At 34.6% G+C, this 17,517-nt stretch overlaps 1 long non-coding RNA gene across 1 annotated transcript; it reads left to right on the forward strand.

Annotated features, from left to right (window-relative positions):
* The first annotated feature begins 10,846 nt into the window (after positions 1 to 10,846).
* On the forward strand, positions 10,847 to 13,757 carry LOC138304722 (uncharacterized). Its single transcript, XR_011205630.1, has 2 exons — positions 10,847 to 10,916; positions 11,944 to 13,757. It is a non-coding gene; the product is annotated as an uncharacterized lncRNA (long non-coding RNA).
* Positions 13,758 to 17,517: the final 3,760 nt, after the last annotated feature.

The following is a 17,517-nucleotide window of genomic DNA, read 5'->3' on the forward strand; positions in this document are numbered from 1 at the left end:
CATACCGATAGTGAAAGTAAACTTGTGTGCCATTCATGATCAGATCTTCGATCATGGGAAATAAAAATTGCAACAATGTTGCTCGTGAACATGTCGTAAGCAGATGAAGTGTCATCCTTTGTGAGTAAAACAGAACAAAAGAGTGCCATTTTGTACTTCTTGTAACTGAATTTTACGTTTACAAAGACATCGGTTAGTATGTTTCCTATTTTGACGGATACCGGCCGGGAATACACGTTTCCTACATGTATTTTGACGGGGACATTTTTAGAGATTTTATTAAGACAATTATTATCTCTAATTTAAAAACTGGAAACATGAGCTTAAAATATTGATAAATTAATATTATGTGCTGATATATTTCAAATTACTTGTATACAAGACTCCACAACTGACATGAACTTAACAGAATTCATGTTAGAGACTCTATAACTTTTTATTGAAATTATTGCAATTTTGTTAAATTTTGAAATAACAAGACCCAATATTTGCTATCATACACAGCAGACTCATGTTGAAGAATGAGATTATCAAGAAGCAGTGAAATAATACCGGGCTATATTAGCTGCAATGGCAGATATATAAAGCTTTGGACAATTTGTCCAATTCAGATCTAGTTTGCAAACATTTCTAATGATGAACATGACATAATTACAAAACATGCATGATGTAAGTAAATTTGACATAATTGAACAGCGGACTGCAGTATGTAAAAAGCATATCAAAATGCATACGTTCAGATGGACATGTATCACTATAGAGTAAAATAAAAATAATATTTTGTTATATTTTGCTATGTTATTTTATTCAAGTATTTTTGAATAAACGTAATTAAACACAGTTCACTTTTGATTTTGATGCAGCAACCAATTCTTTTTAAGACAATTAACCCTTAGTTTTTAGTTAGGTCATCTGACCTGAAGGGTAAGGATGACCTATAGTAAATGTTTAAAGATTCACATGGATGCATCAATGTATTGCATCCCTTGGTGGTGCATCAATGCATCGTGTACAATTTATTTGTATCGCGATACCTAACAATAAAAATTGAACATTGGATTATCTCCCTTGGTCAATGTCAGCCAAACGTTTGTTAGTAACAAAATTGTGGAATCACACGAAGAGCATAACACTAAACTTGTGTTAGCGCCTGTGACCTATAAGTCCACTTGCTGGTCTTATTTCAAGTTTCTGTCTATAAAACTCGCGTCTATTGTAGTGAGTGTAAGCAAAAAATAAAATTTTCCGGAAATACAACCAATCTAACAACACATTTACAACAACACCACTACATTCGAAGTGTCTATCAAAATATCGTGATACGTATCGTATCGTGAACCCTGTATCATGATATGTATTGCATCGTCAGATACATTGCGATACACAGCACTAACCTATAGTCATCATGCACCTTCCGTCGTCGTGCATAAATTTTTCACTCAAACGATTTCTTCTCAATATCAGAAAGGCCCAGGGTACTGATATTTGGTCTGCGTCATGCTAGGAAGAAGGGTTACCCAGTTTGTTCAAATGATTTACCATTTTGGCCACTGGGGTCAAGTAGTCTAAAATCTTTTTATAACATCTTGCGAATAACTAAGAGGCCCAGAGAACTAATATTGGGCCTGTGACATGCTAGGATGAAGGGCTACAACGTTCAATGACCTTGACTGCCATTTTAGGTCACAAGAGTCAAGTATGCATAAATATTTAAAACAACTTGTTGTGAATAACTAAGAGGTCTACTGACCTGATATTGGGTCTGTAACATGCTGGGATGAACGGCTACCAAGTTTGATCAAATGAATGACCTTGACCTTCATTAAAGGTCAAATAATCAAATTAAAGAGTTCTTTTTATTGCCTTAATTATTGCAATTACTTTTTTTTAAATGTTGTATTGTGCCAATAGTCAGATGATCATTACGACCCATGATCCTTTCATTATTACTTGCATTTAATTTCTTATCTTGATAATTTTTTAGTATCTGCCTTTCCTTTTTAGTGGGGGAGGAGAAGAAGTAGGTTCCCATGTACCCCTCTGGCAGTTTTTCGAAACATGGTTTTTTGGGACCGGTATGATGTCTAGTTTCATTTTATGCTTGTTGCCATTGACAACTAATGTCCCATGGGGGTCATATGGCGGCCATCTTGGATTTCAGGTATCAAAATTGGCCAAAATGACACATTCGTATATATGCGCATAGATAGAGAACCAGACAACATTCAGAGACAAATAAACACATTTTTTATATGATTGAAACATGCTGAATACGATTAAATCATAATAATGGCGTTACGTCTTCTTATTTTTGTGAAATGACGGGAAAACAATGACCTTTTTAGCTTTTTTTCCCTAAAAAAATCGATAAATGTCATAATTTTTTTCACAAGTAAAAATAATGATGGACAAATCACCTTGTAACAGTCATTTCGAATTGAACCAACCCTTTTGTAAACATATGTGTACTATAAAAACATAAATCGCATCAATGAGGTCTGAAAAAGAGAGAGACGCCATCCCCTTTAAAAAAAATCACAAAAAATGGCCAAAATGACACATTCGCATATATGCGCATAGATAGAGAACCAGACAACAACAGAGGCAAATAAACATATTTTTAAATATGATTGAACCATGCTGAATACGATTAAATCATAATAATAACGTTACGTCTTCTCATTTTTGTGAAATGCCGGGAAAACAATGAAATTTTCAGTTTTTATCCCCTAAAAATATCGATAAATGTCATAATTTACATCACAAGTAAAATAATTGATGGACAAAACACCTTGTAATTACACTAACCCTTGTGTAAACACATGTGTACTATAAAAAGATATATCGCATAAGTGAGGTGGGAAAAAGAGAGGGATCCCCCCCTAATAGAAAATGTTGGTCTAATGTAGCCTAGAATTAGTTTAAACAATATTTTATTCATAAATTGATACACATTACAAAACACATTTTGGAATGGGAAAACAAGCTTAGAGCTGAAATAAGCTTAAGGCTAAAAGCCTTACAGCGTATTGTCACTGCCTGCGAAACCGGAAATACCTTTTCGACTACGACACCACCTAGCGTGAAAAAGTACTACAACGCCGGGCTAAAAAAATCCGCTTTCTAAAGCAAATAAGCTGTCATAGTGTAATTATGATTGCATGAAAAAACAGTGGTATTTCCTTAAATGCTATACATGTAGTTTCAAAAATGTGTCCAAAACTGTAATGTCGTTTTCTATTAATGGAAAATAGTGAGAATAATATTTGCATGAATGATAGCGATCGATGACCTAAATTCTCGCCAGTCATTAGCAAAAGATTAACTTCTGGTCTAGGATAACACTAAATAAAGGAATTGACAGGGTTTCAGTATGTATAAAGTAGGGCTGGTATATGGGTACTAAATTTTGTCCTCGGATACCCGAAAATTTAAGTGTCCGATCCGTACCGGGTACTCGACATTCATGTATTACTATGTGGAAGTATCAACTTCGTGAGTTAGTGGTACAATTTACTGATGTTGTTTGGGGCGATCTTCAGATGGAGCACATCTCAATGTAAATCATAATGATATGTGAGAGATTTATTCTTCAATAATGGTATTGGATAATCAATTTAATATCAATCGGTGACATCATACAATCGTAAATGTAACAAGCTTAAGCTTACAGAGCCCAGTAGGCCTATGTTGTTTTACCTCACATATGCGCAACAGGAATTTACAAAAGGAATGACGTAGATCTATCATATCGGAAGCCTATCTGTTTTATCAAAATACAGCATACCGATAGTGAAAGTAAACTTGTGCGCCATTCATGAATCAGATCTTCCGATCAAGGGAAATAAAAATTGGCAACAAAGTTTGCTCGTGAACAAGGCGTTCTGTCGTAAGCATATGAAAGTAGTCATCCTTAGTGAGTAAAACAGAACCACAATGAGATGCTTAAATAGTACTTCCTTGTAACTGAGAGGTAATTACTTAATACATATACATCGGTTAGAATGGAGGACACAAAAACGATTTAAGTATAGAAAGTTATTACAATATAAATGTAACAATTTTTGAAAAAACAAGACCCAATAATTACATTATCAGACTACTAGCCGTCAAAATGATGGAAGAAATGGCAGAATATTTGAAGAAGCATTGAAATCATACCGGGTATATACAATTTAGCTGTCAATGGCAGATAAATTAAGCTCAGGACAACTATGTCGTCAGATTCAAGATTTACAAATCCTGTCCAAACTTTGACCGTAGTGGTTTTACAAAACCTCTAATGATGAATATACAAGACAAAATTAGCGCACAGTGCAGATGTCAAAAGCATAACAACAAAGCATAACGTTCAGGATAGGACATGTATCACGTATCGAGTAAAATAAAAAATAATAATAAATGAACACAAAAGGCTCTTAATAAAAAAAACCCTACAAATAATTTTGACTAAACGAAATTCAACCCCTGTGTTATCCCAGAATGCATTGTAGAAGCAGCCCCCAAAACATAAAAAAGACAAAAAACCTTTAGAAAAATATTTAAGGACATTCGAGACCATGAAGGAAGAACATGCCCAAGATAGAAAAAGTAAATAAAGCTTCACCATGGAATGCAACAATGTATTTTCCAACCCTAGGAGGAGCCATCAGCTTGCATCTGAGAACAATTTATAATAGATATCGTGCTAAACTCCAAACAATACAAAATGAACATAGTGTATAATCTCCCCTTGGTAGCAATTACCGCCAAACGTTTGTATATAAACAAAATGTGGTTGAAATCACACACGAAATGAGCAGAACATGAACCAAGTTGAATAGCAGCCTGTTACCTGATAAGTCCACTTGCTAGGACTTATTTCAAGTATTCATGTCTATAAAACACGCGACCTATAGTATTGAGTGTGAGCAAAAAATTAAAATATTACAACAAACACCACACTACATTCGAAAGTGTCCCAATCACAAAATCGTAGATACGTATCCGAGTTAACGTTGAACCCAGTATCATGAAAATGTATATATCCATCGACAGACACATTGCGATACAACAGCACAAACCAAAAGTCATCATGCACCTACCGTCGTCGAGTCATAGAAATTTATTCACTCACAACGATTTCTGTCACAATATCAGTAATGTGGCCACGGGTATACTGATAATTGTGATCTGCGTCATCCTAGGCAGAAGGGTTACCCCAGTTGTGTTCAAAATGATGTTACCATATTGTGGCCACTTGTTTCAAAATATTCTAAAAATCCTATAATATAACATACCTTCTAACTAACTAAAGAGGCCCAGAGAACTGAATATTGGGGCCTGTGTGACAAGCTATTGATGATGGGTCTACAACGTTCCATGACCTTGACTTGCCAATTTTAGTGTTCACAAGAGTCAAGTAAGCGATATAGCTATTAAAACAACTTTGATTGTGAATAGACTAAGAGGCCATACTGAACCTGATATTGGGTATGTAACCTGCTGGGATGAACTGGCTAACCAATTTTGTGATCAAATGAATAACCTTGAACCATCATTAAAGGTCAAATAATCAAATTAAAGAGTTCTTTTTATTGCCTTAATTATTGCAATTACTTTTTTTTTAAATGTTGTATTGTGCCAATAGTCAGATGATCATTACGACCTATGATCCTTTTATTATTACTTGCATTTAATTTCTTATCTTTATATTTTTTTTTGTATCTGCCTTTCCTTCTGTAGTGGATCTATACCACTGAGTTCATCCAGAAAGTTTTACATGTAAATTTTAGATATTGCATATAGTTCCTTATCAATGCTATATGTAAACAACATTTAAGAAAAAAAGCCATGAAACCTGTGAAAAGCAATATCATTATCTGTCATCATACACCATATAGGAATATACATGTGTCAGATTTCACTTCGTTCTTTATTTGAGTCTTAAGGTAAAGTTAGCTTGTTTTCATTGTTGTCATTTTCTAGCAAATAGCTTTTAGCTGTATGTCTCCATGACCTTGTCCTCAAGATCAATAATCAAATAATGTTAATTACACTTTTACTTCCTCTGGGGAGAATATTTGGATAGGAACACATTTTTTAAGTTGTAGGTTCCAGTGATTTTCATTATTGCTACCATCCCAGATTATTATCGGTTGCTTAGCCTGCCATGTTGTTGGGATTTCACATGGTTATAAATAGTCTGTTCACTTTGATTGGCGGGCCAAAACGATTTACGTGTGTTGATTGGTTACTTGTTGTTGAAGATTTCATGTGTGTAAGGGGTACCAGTGGGGAAATTAATGCAAACAAATTATCATTAGATAAACCCAGAGAAGTCCGAATGTTTTTTTCTGGTTGTCGGACATTATTCTCAGAAATCACACAAGGTGTCGCTACACGTAGTGAATAGAAACATTGACGAGAGCGCGTGGAGCATCTATATATAGCCTAGTACTGTACGCTAGATGATCATGACCTACTTGTAAAAACTGTCCGTACATGGGAGATGCTGAAACAAAGTTAGGCTTTACTTAGGGGATATTTGTGGAACTGTATACGCTTAAGTAAAGTACAGTTTTAACCGAAACGCTATGCTTGTTTCTATGGTATACTATGTATTTTACCAACTTGTCCAAGTACATGTAAATGTATATCAGTATAGAGTATAATTGACGGAAAACTTGTTAGCATAAGGAAAAGGCCCACTACACTTTCTGAACAATTTTATTGAAATAAATAAAACGTTAAGTTTCATAACGCAGGTCGTATTATGTTCCTAGCGTCGTCATAATTACAACGCGTTAGTTGACCATTTCTGGCCCACACGGCAAAACTTCAATTTAATGTAATATAGTTGTTATAAAAAGACATTTTATTTTTTTTGTTTCGGAAAGGTAGCCTAGTGGCCCTTTCATGAATAACATGAAGTTGATAATCTTTTACATTGAATGTGAAGGCATTTGAATTATCATTCTTCAAAAATGAATTATCGTAAGAACTATATATGGCAGCTAACTGTAAAAAGAACAATTCGTCAAGCTTTCCTAGCATTGCTTCCTAATAAATAATACTGTATGGTAGCTTCTTAGCTTTTTGGGAAGCTAATATTGTTTTTTATGTTTAACTTTCTTCACTTGCCTTAAGCTCTTAGTACTTTCATTACTTTGATTTTTTTAGGAAACTTTCAATTTGTGGTTTGGAAAGGTAGTGGGCCTTTAACATCTTATTATTCTAACTTTTGATGCTCATTGAGGTCGGTTTCCGTGATCGTTTAGTTAGTTATGACATTCTACATCGAAGTGATTTTACCTTAAGATAAGTTCATACTGCTCGTGCTAGATCAACATAATAGAAATATAGTAAATAAATATAAATATCCTGATTTTTTTAAAATAATTTTCCAAATCTCGTATTTTCAGTAAAATATCACATGACTGTTAGGTATATTCATCAGTCCATCCACAAAAGAAATGTATGACAATATCCATTTTCATTGAACTGGCCCCCAATGGAAATAACATACACTTTCAATTGAATGCAGCTAGAGAAACTGTATGACAATGAACAGCGATTGCATAAGGACTGTTTAGTAGATTTTGTTATTGTATGTGACAATGATCATCGTTGTTTGTCCGTATCACAATTTTCACGTGTCACTGAAGAGATATTTCAAGACGTAATTGGCAACTGTCTCACATGAGTTGCAAACTCGTGACCCAGAGGTGGTGGCCTTTTGGCAATATCACAGGACATCTTAACAACTCTATGAGCCGATGTCTATCTCTCTGGCACTCGACGAAAACCTATTTGACAAATTGACTGTAAAAAAATCTGAGAAGGTCTTTGAAAAAGCAATTAATATTACTGTTTTGTGTTCGAAAAGAGTTACCAGAAATTAAGGCTGAATATTCCGAGAATTTCAATTTAAAATAGGCTTTGGGTTTAGTAACCACGATATCATTTAGATTATTGGTGAATAGCCAAGGCTAACGCTGTTGAAATAGGTAATTCTAATTAAGCATAGGTATGTGTTTCCACGAAAGTAATCATGGGTTAATTATAACGCTTATGATCTATCTCAGAGGAATATTATCGACACTGGTTTGTTGATTATTTAGTAACTAGATCAGATTGTATACCAGTGTTACACGCGCCCTTGACTATATTATTTATGTCCTAACAGCTTGAACATGCAGCATTTAAGTAGAAATTTAGATAATTGATGTTCTCTGGGCCAATTTTCGTGAACATTCCTTAAATCAAAGGAATTCCTTAACCTAAAATTCTCGACAGGAAAGCATTACAGCATTTAACGAAGGCTCCTTACCTCAAGATTTTTCCTTAATTTTGTTTTTCTATGCGGAAGTTTTAGTTGAGGAATGAAACTGGGCATTTGTAGCATTACTCATTATCAACGATTCTGGACTTGAGCCAGACAACAAAACATTTCGGCATAACATTTTTTTTATAATTTTTTTTTTCAATTTTATAAATATATGGACATATATTGACATGTAACTCACTCACTCACTATCATTCGTCAATGTTTTTATAGGAAGAAATATATACCTTATATATATACATACTTGGTACACAACATGTACACCTTTTCACACACCATCACACACGCATTGCACACCCACATACACACATGAACATATAAACATATGATACAAAAACAGACAGAAAGACCTACAATAGAGACAGGCACAGATATATAGATAGACATAAAGATAAAAAAAAAAGATAAAGAAAAAGAGAGAGATGGGGGATGGATAAATTATTGTCATTATATACTATTAAAATATAAGTAAAAACGCAAATATTGTTTCAAATTTTGTTCCAAAGCCCAGGAGACAAAATATGTCAGAACATATGAGAGAGATAAACAGAGAGGAGAAAGATAATAAATTAAATATGCATTAATTATAGCAGAACAAGTTTTTCCCATTTTCGCCATTCCTTTCGAAATTTCACTACATAAACGTTACCTTTGTTATAAGCCAAACATTTTTGAACATTATGATAGTCTTGAATAACATTAATTAGAGAATTTAAATTTAAAGATTTGTGAAGACAACGCATTTCTTATATATAGTGTTTCACTATAATGAGTATTTCATTATCAATTCTACTATTTACATTTTGAAGGAGAAGTCCAAAAAGGAAAGATTCTTTATTGAAACTAAAAGGAATAAAAAGAGTGTCTAAAAGAGTTTCAAGACTCACAAGAAGTTTTTGCACCTCTTGACATTCCCAAAGCAAGTGTGTAATAGTTTCATATTCCGAGTTGCAAACTGTACACATAGGCGACTGAACAATTCGAGCTTTAAATAAAAAAAGAATTAGTTGCCAGAATACTATGATTAACTCTATATTGAAACCACTGAAATTTCTTGTAATCATAAATGGAAGCTTAAAAACATTTTTCCATGATATATTACTCAAATCGAAAATTGAATTCCATTTCTTTTGTCCTGATGGTACAATATTGGTTTTTATCAGACTATTATAAAACACTTTGGAACCTTTAGATTTGCTAAACATTTGCTCATAATATATTGGAATAAATGGACAAGGTATTTCTGTTTTTGGAAAACCTGGATTGAGATTAAATTGTTTTACTGCTAATATAACACTGTGATACTGAAGGAAGTTAGTCTCTATGCGATATTTTTGAGTGAATTCTTCAAAAGTATAAAATCTACCAGAATCATAGTCTTTTATTAAATCCTTTATATTTATAACTCCCTTTTTATACCAGTCTCTAATGAAAATTGACTTTCTGTCAATAAGAATTTTGTCATTATACCATAGTGGGGTCTTCAGATAAACATCCTGATTATTCAAATCCCTTTCCTTAGCCAAATACATTTTTACAGGCTTTCAAAACAGCTAACCAGACCTTGTTTTTACATTTATGTTCACATTTTTCATATAGTCTGAGCCAGTTTGAATCAGCAAATCTATATTGACATAAGTTTTCATAATGGCTTGCCATTTTGATGAACATTGGAATAATCTTCTTATCCAACCTAATTTAAGAGAATCTATAAAAGTTTGGATATCAATCATTCTTAACCCCACCATTAATATAATCCTGAACAATTACTTCTCTTCTTACTTTATCTACTTTACTAATCATACAATAGAATTCAATTTCCCAATAAACAATGTAGAATTCAATTTCCCAATAAATTTTCCTTAATGTTATGAAACAGACAATCTACTATAAAGATGACCATTCTGATATTACTGTTATTGTAATTAATTGTGCATCAAAGACTATAGAATTATGTTGAATTTATCGAATTACATACGTATAAGCATTTTACATTGCAATTATCTTTCATTATGTTCCAAATAAGTTGATAATTCCCAGTTCCTGGAATATGTAGTTCTGACGACACACTGACGTCATCAGGCTTTATAAAAACTGCCATGGTCAACCCCAGTTCACTTATTATTGGACTAGCTTGACTACAGCACCAATGAAAACCATACTCTGTGTACTTGTTGTGGTGGCTCTGTTGTGTGTGCAGGTAAGTGACTTTTAACTTAATTCTTGACAAACCAATGTTATTGATTTCATTATTGCTAATATCTATTCGACTACCTAATAAGACGAATTTCACTTTGTGTGTTATTCAAAATTGGACAGGAAGGAAATGAGGACAATTTGTTTTGTATTGGACTAAATTGGGCAAAAACCTGCTGAATAATTTTGTTATTCATAATTCGGCAATAAGTTAAGCTTGCTTTATTTAGAGATTGAATAAAGTCGACAATGTCTAAGCACGTTGCTAAGCTTCAATTCATGGTTATTTCAATATACTATGTGAAATATGTGGGGTTTTTCTTACAGATAGTGATGCCAAACCGCCTCCTAAAAAAGATGGTCCTTCTAATGCCGGACCTGCGTCATTCAACGTGTAAGTAATTTATTATGTTAAATTTCGTAACACAAAGCCCTCTCTCAATTTATAACATAAACATAATAGTGTTAAGAATAATTGTCTCTTTAGTCTGCTGAACTTCGACATACACCTATCTAGTGAAGTCTGCTGAACTTCGACATACACCTATCTAGTGAAGTCTGCTGAACTTCGACATACACCTATCTAGTGAAGTCTGCTGAACTTCGACATACACCTATCTAGTGAAGTCTGCTGAACTTCGACATACACCTATCTAGTGAAGTCTGCTGAACTTCGACATACACCTATCTAGTGAAGTGTAACTTAACTCATATAAACGACTGTGTGCTTCATCTTGATACATAGTCTGTTTGATGTCGTAAATTAACCATCCTCGATACTCCAGGGGTTCCGATCACTTACGATCTCTACACCCCTGGACTACATGTATCTCATAGTAAAACTGGAGGCAACAGTACAGAACAGGTAATGTAGTCATTTGATGTACATCAAAAGAGCCGTATAACGGTACACTGTGATTGTCATGTGTGGCTTTGATGTTAGGCGTCGCTCTCTCTGTAGTCTTCAAAGGAAATCTTTGCTGGCCTGTGATTGGTCAAATATTTTTTCGCTGAGCTGCCTTCAATTTCGCTATGAGATAGTCCAGGGGTGTAGAGATCGTAAGTAATCGGAACCCCTTGAGTATCGAGGATGAAAATAAACATACGTATGTATTGTGCTTAGATCGTTACGATATGTCATGTAGCAAGCAAAATGCTTCATATGTGTGTGTCTCTTTGCAACAGAAATTTTAAAATACAGGAACATTTTTAAACGAGAAGACAATCCATTAAAAGATGAAATATTCTATAACAAGATTGGAAAATCTACTTTAAGTATAACTGAGAGGCCTCCTTGAGCTTCCAAATCTATTGTTTTTGTAATAAAATATCATTGTGTCAGTAGGGAAAATGTTGTTCCCATATCACTTTCAGAATACCTGTACAAATCCCGTACGATATAATTTTTTTGTTTTTCGTAGGGCTCCTGTCAAAACCTTTGGGGTGGTGAGCGTCGCCCTACTGATAGGCTTGACAGCACGTTACTCCACTTAGCTGTTTTACCGTGTCAGCCACCTCCTGATCACACCAACCTCCACTTAGCTGTTTTACCGTGTCAGCCACCTCCTGATCACACCAACCTCCACTTAGCTGTTTTACCGTGTCAGCCACCTCCTGATCACACCAACCTCCACTTAGCTGTTTTACCGTGTCAGCCACCTCCTGATCACACCAACCTCCACTTAGCTGTTTTACCGTGTCAGCCACCTCCTGATCACACCAACCTCCACTTAGCTGTTTTACCGTGTCAGCCACCTCCTGATCACACCAACCTCCACTTAGCTGTTTTACCGTGTCAGCCACCTCCTGATCACACCAACCTCCACTTAGCTGTTTTACCGTGTCAGCCACCTCCTGATCACACCAACCTCCACTTAGCTGTTTTACCGTGTCAGCCACCTCCTGATCACACCAACCTCCACTTAGCTGTTTTACCATGTCAGCCACCTTAGCTGTTTTACCGTGTCAGCCACCTCCTGATCACACCAACCTCCACTTAGCTGTTTTACCGTGTCAGCCACCTCCTGATCACACCAACCTCCACTTAGCTGTTTTACCGTGTCAGCCACCTCCATATCACACCAACCTGCACTTAGCTGTTTTACCGTGTCAGCCACCTCCTGATCACACCAACCTCCACTTAGCTGTTTTACCATGTCAGCCACCTCCTGATCACACCAACCTCCACTTAGCTGTTTTACCATGTCAGCCACCTCCTGATCACACCAACCTCCACTTAGCTGTTTTACCGTGTCAGCCACCTCCTGATCACACCAACCTCCACTTAGCTGTTTTACCGTGTCAGCCACCTCCTGATCACACCAACCTCCACTTAGCTGTTTTACCATGTCAGCCACCTCCTGATCACACCAACCTCCACTTAGCTGTTTTACCATGTCAGCCACCTTAGCTGTTTTACCGTGTCAGCCACCTCCTGATCACACCAACCTCCACTTAGCTGTTTTACCATGTCAGCCACCTTCTGATCACACCAACCTCCACTTAGCTGTTTTACCATGTCAGCCACCTCCTGATCACACCAACCTCCACTTAGCTGTTTTACCATGTCAGCCACCTCCTGATCACACCAACCTCCACTTAGCTGTTTTACCATGTCAGCCACCTCCTGATCACACCAACCTGCACTTAGCTGTTTTACCATGTCAGCCACCTCCGTCAGATCACACCAACCTGCACTTAGCTGTTTTACCGTGTCAGCCACCTCCTGATCACACCAACCTGCACTTAGCTGTTTTACCGTGTCAGCCACCTCCTGATCACACCAAACTCCACTTAGCTGTTTTGCCATGTCAGCCACCTCCTGATCACACCAACCTCCACTTAGCTGTTTTACCGTGTCAGCCACCTCCTGATCACACCAACCTCCACTTAGCTGTTTTACCGTGTCAGCCACCTCCTGATCACACCAACCTCCACTTAGCTGTTTTACCGTGTCAGCCACCTCCTGATCACACCAACCTCCACTAACCTAGCTACCACCTCAACCTGGGACTTTTTTATAAACGGTTACAGAATCATCCCTTTTCCGGACCAAAGCATTTTCAAATTTAATCACAAAAGACATTTTATTCTATCTATATGAAAAGTATCAGTATATATTGGCTTGACACAAAAGCTCAAAATAACTACGTATGCTTCTGAATACGTCTCAGGTTTTTGGAAATTTTATAATTTTTGTTGATTTAAGTCTTTGATAAAATACTTGTAAACTGTATCATTTTTGTTGATTGTTTGTAACATGTTTGCCGTACATTGTAGTTATGTATTCGAACAGTAAACAATATTAGCGGAATCTTATTTCAGCAATGTATTCGCGCGAAAACACTAAATGGTACTAGAAAAATAATGTTACCACTAAAATATGTACTTTTACAGAACATAGGTTCCATATGTGCCGTGAGGACGCTTCAGTGTTTAAAAGCTTAGTACGATTTATTACATTTTTCATGGTGAAATATCACGGTGAACATAAACGCGATATACTTCTCTCCAGTGAAATTATCAATTTTTTGATATTTTTAACTCGCTTTGACCAATCGGAATGTATCATAACAGTGAAAATATTATTTTGATTATTACCTCATTAATTTGTGCTTCATATTTTTGCGTCGCAATATGACCTTATTCTCACAAAAATACGACATAATAATCGCAAGGGCAAATAACAAAGGCGGAATAACCTTTGGCGGAAATAGTAGTGATTGTCTTCTGTTAATGGAAGCGAGAAACAAATGCAATAAATAGAATATCCCTTGCTTCTTATTAAATACCAGTAATATTTTTTATCGTGAGGTGGAAACTTTGATGTTTTTCACTCGTGCTTCGCATTCATGAAAAATAAAAAAAGTTTCCACCTCACTTTCTGAAATATAACTGTAATTTCATTACTGCATTAGGATTGTTAGATTTATCTACTACAATCTAATAGTTATTTGGCAGTAATTTACAATTCACGGTAACAACACCCAAAGGCGACCTTCATCTATGTACTAAATGGAGGATTGACTATCAGAGCTTATAGACAGCTGTACTTGATGATAACAGAATAGCAAACAAAACAGATTATACATTATTTTCAATGTAGCAAGTTGCCCGTTTCCAGTTCAATAGCTTAACTAGAACCAGGCTGTCATATTTTTAAAATTTTAATAGATTCAATAACGGTTGCCACGTTTCTTAAGTTGTCATTGAGTTTATTGTTTTTCTATCTTATTTTTTTTGATGCTGTGAAACAGCATTCACAAAAATCACGAACAACGCTTTCCTCCGCGGCAGATTTCGGTCGATTTTGGATTGTGTATGTCTATTTCAATTTTACGTAATTCATGCTACTGATCGATTTATGTAATGAAACGTTAGGAAAATAATTGCAAAAGAAAGTTCTTATAACGGTTATAGAGTTTTGTTTTAATTCGGTTGCATTGACGAACTATATCTGGTGATATCATTGCGCAGTAAAAGTTAAAAGGTCACTGGGAGTTGTGCCTTTTGTTTATCGACAACTGCGTTATATTGAAAGGGAAAAGTACAAAATTTATCAACATAAACTTACAAAATATAATGATAATATAGATCTATATATGTACGAGCAACTAAAAGTGTGTATTGTCGTTTAAAGTACGGTAGCCTTACGAAGACTTGCTAAAGTCCGATGCATTGCATCAAGTTTTCTTGACGTTATCGTTCTTATAAATTAAAAAGAAATCTGAGTGTTATAAGTAAACCAAATAATGTACGTTTTATTTGGCTTAAAAATCTGGCCATGATTTCTTATTATTCAAAAGTCGGCAAAGCAAAAATCACGATAATATGTTCTTCGCGATAATATGTCGCCAACCAGTTACTGCGTCTTTCGAAGACTTGCTTAAGTCTGATGCATTACATGAAGTTTTTTATGTTAACGACTAGCGTTCTTGTGAATTTAAAATAAATCTGAGTGTTATAAGTAACGAAATAATGTACTTTTTATTTGGCAAAAGTATCTGGCCGTAATTTATTAGTCAAAAGTCGTCAAAGCAACCCATGTTATTTTTTTTAGAAAGGGAACCAAAACATACCCGGAAATGGTAATACATGTATTTCTAATGTTATATTTTTTTCGAAAATACTCTTAAATGTTTGAAGAGATATTGATGAAATTGATAATTTTAGTAATTAATAAAGAATCTTAAAAAAATGATACTCAGATTCTGACCAATTTTATTGGTGTTGAAATCGTTATTTCAGAAATAATTTAAAAATTTTAATATAAAATTTACTTCAGGAAAATGAGTTATTCAACTTATTGTTCTTTAATCAACTTTACATATCATAAAATAAATACGATATACCGTAAATATATTTTGTTTAACTCCATAATTTAACACTGTACACTTGTACACTACTAAATTCAATATCTAAATGCAAAACCAATTTCTTTATTCCTTTGTTTAAGTTGTTCGTTCACAGCATCTATGAGTGGCCTTGGCACTTTGATTTTTATTTTTTTCTATATTCCACGTTTTTGATAACAAAAACAATGATTATAATGAAGGACTTTCATTTTAGTAAAACGGTTTCTATCAGTAATTAAATAAGCACTTAAAATATTTTTTTTTAGTAAATACCGGTACACTAGATATAGCCGCCTGTAACACATTGCTCGACACTATATTTAAATACTAATAAACAATAGAAGACGGTACTAGGGGTGTTAAATATGCGTGAAGACATAGATATGATATCTTAATGGTCTTAGATATTATATAGAGCTATACAAATAACGTCATAAAATTTCATTCATCGTGAAAAGAAAATAATGAGTGTGTCCCAATTTGATAAAAAAAAATGTAGGCAAATCGCTGTGTTGTCTTCATACATAACGGATTTCCTATTAAGATTGGATTAGCTGGAACTATTTATATGTGTTGTCTTCCTCCTGACAACGTCCTTGGGTAATATAAACAGTACTAAATAAACAGTGGACAACGATGAATATGCGTTAATTCAAAATGAATTTATCACAAAGAATTTTGTGATAAATTTTAAAGTGCTTTGAACTTGCGTTAATAGTTGCTAAATTTTAACATCAATTATCAGTTAATACTATTGTGTGTAATTTGACATTCCTAAGGTTATATTCTTGATCATATTTACGTTTGTGACATTTGAGATAAAACCCCATATGTGTGATAACTGTGTATATCCTCTGGCAATTTACTTTGATACCTTTTCTGAAAGATTTTAAGTTCCATTCTATTACGTAACCGGATTAATGTCACGGCCATCCTAATTGCCTAAAGGACACTGACCACGGCTGATTAATCTGCCAATGAGCGATATCTGTCAATCATAATTCTGTAATTTTATTGTATGTACATTATTTAAGCATGAAATATTTTATTTGTAAGTCAGTTAGGTCTCCGACTTTGTACGGAACACATCGGCTATATTTTGGACACTCCAGAATGGCCATCCGTCAAGTCAAAGTTATCATCATTAAATTCCAAAGTTCAACTTCAACATTTTCTTACGTCATCTTTACTTCTTGACAAAACGTACGGAAGTTTCCATATGTTAAATTCATGAACATTTGACAACAAAATAAAAATAATCTGAAAGCAGTATTTTCTCCAAAAATTACTCGTGAATGAATTACCTGTGAGATTATAAGTTAAGAGTGTTTCATGATAACCTATTAGTTATGAAGGCCTATAGTTCCAAAAACAATAATAACAAAATGGAAAGCAAAGTGAGTGTTGAATAAGAAGTTAGAAGTTAAGTGTCATCGTAATGCAAATGTAGCCATTCTTATTTTCAAAACAAATTCCTAAAAAAAGCATACAACCCCATATATTTTATCTCATAAATATATAATTATTATATGATTTTTATTTGTTTGCATACTAAATCTAACTCTCTGATAGCCTCTTCTACTATATAAACCAACCAAGCCAAAGTGAAGTCTATGAGGGTGTAACTGACACTCAAAATCA

The sequence above is a fragment of the Argopecten irradians genome, chromosome 12 (genome assembly GCF_041381155.1).
Source record: "Argopecten irradians isolate NY chromosome 12, Ai_NY, whole genome shotgun sequence".
Lineage (NCBI taxonomy): Eukaryota > Metazoa > Mollusca > Bivalvia > Pectinida > Pectinidae > Argopecten > Argopecten irradians.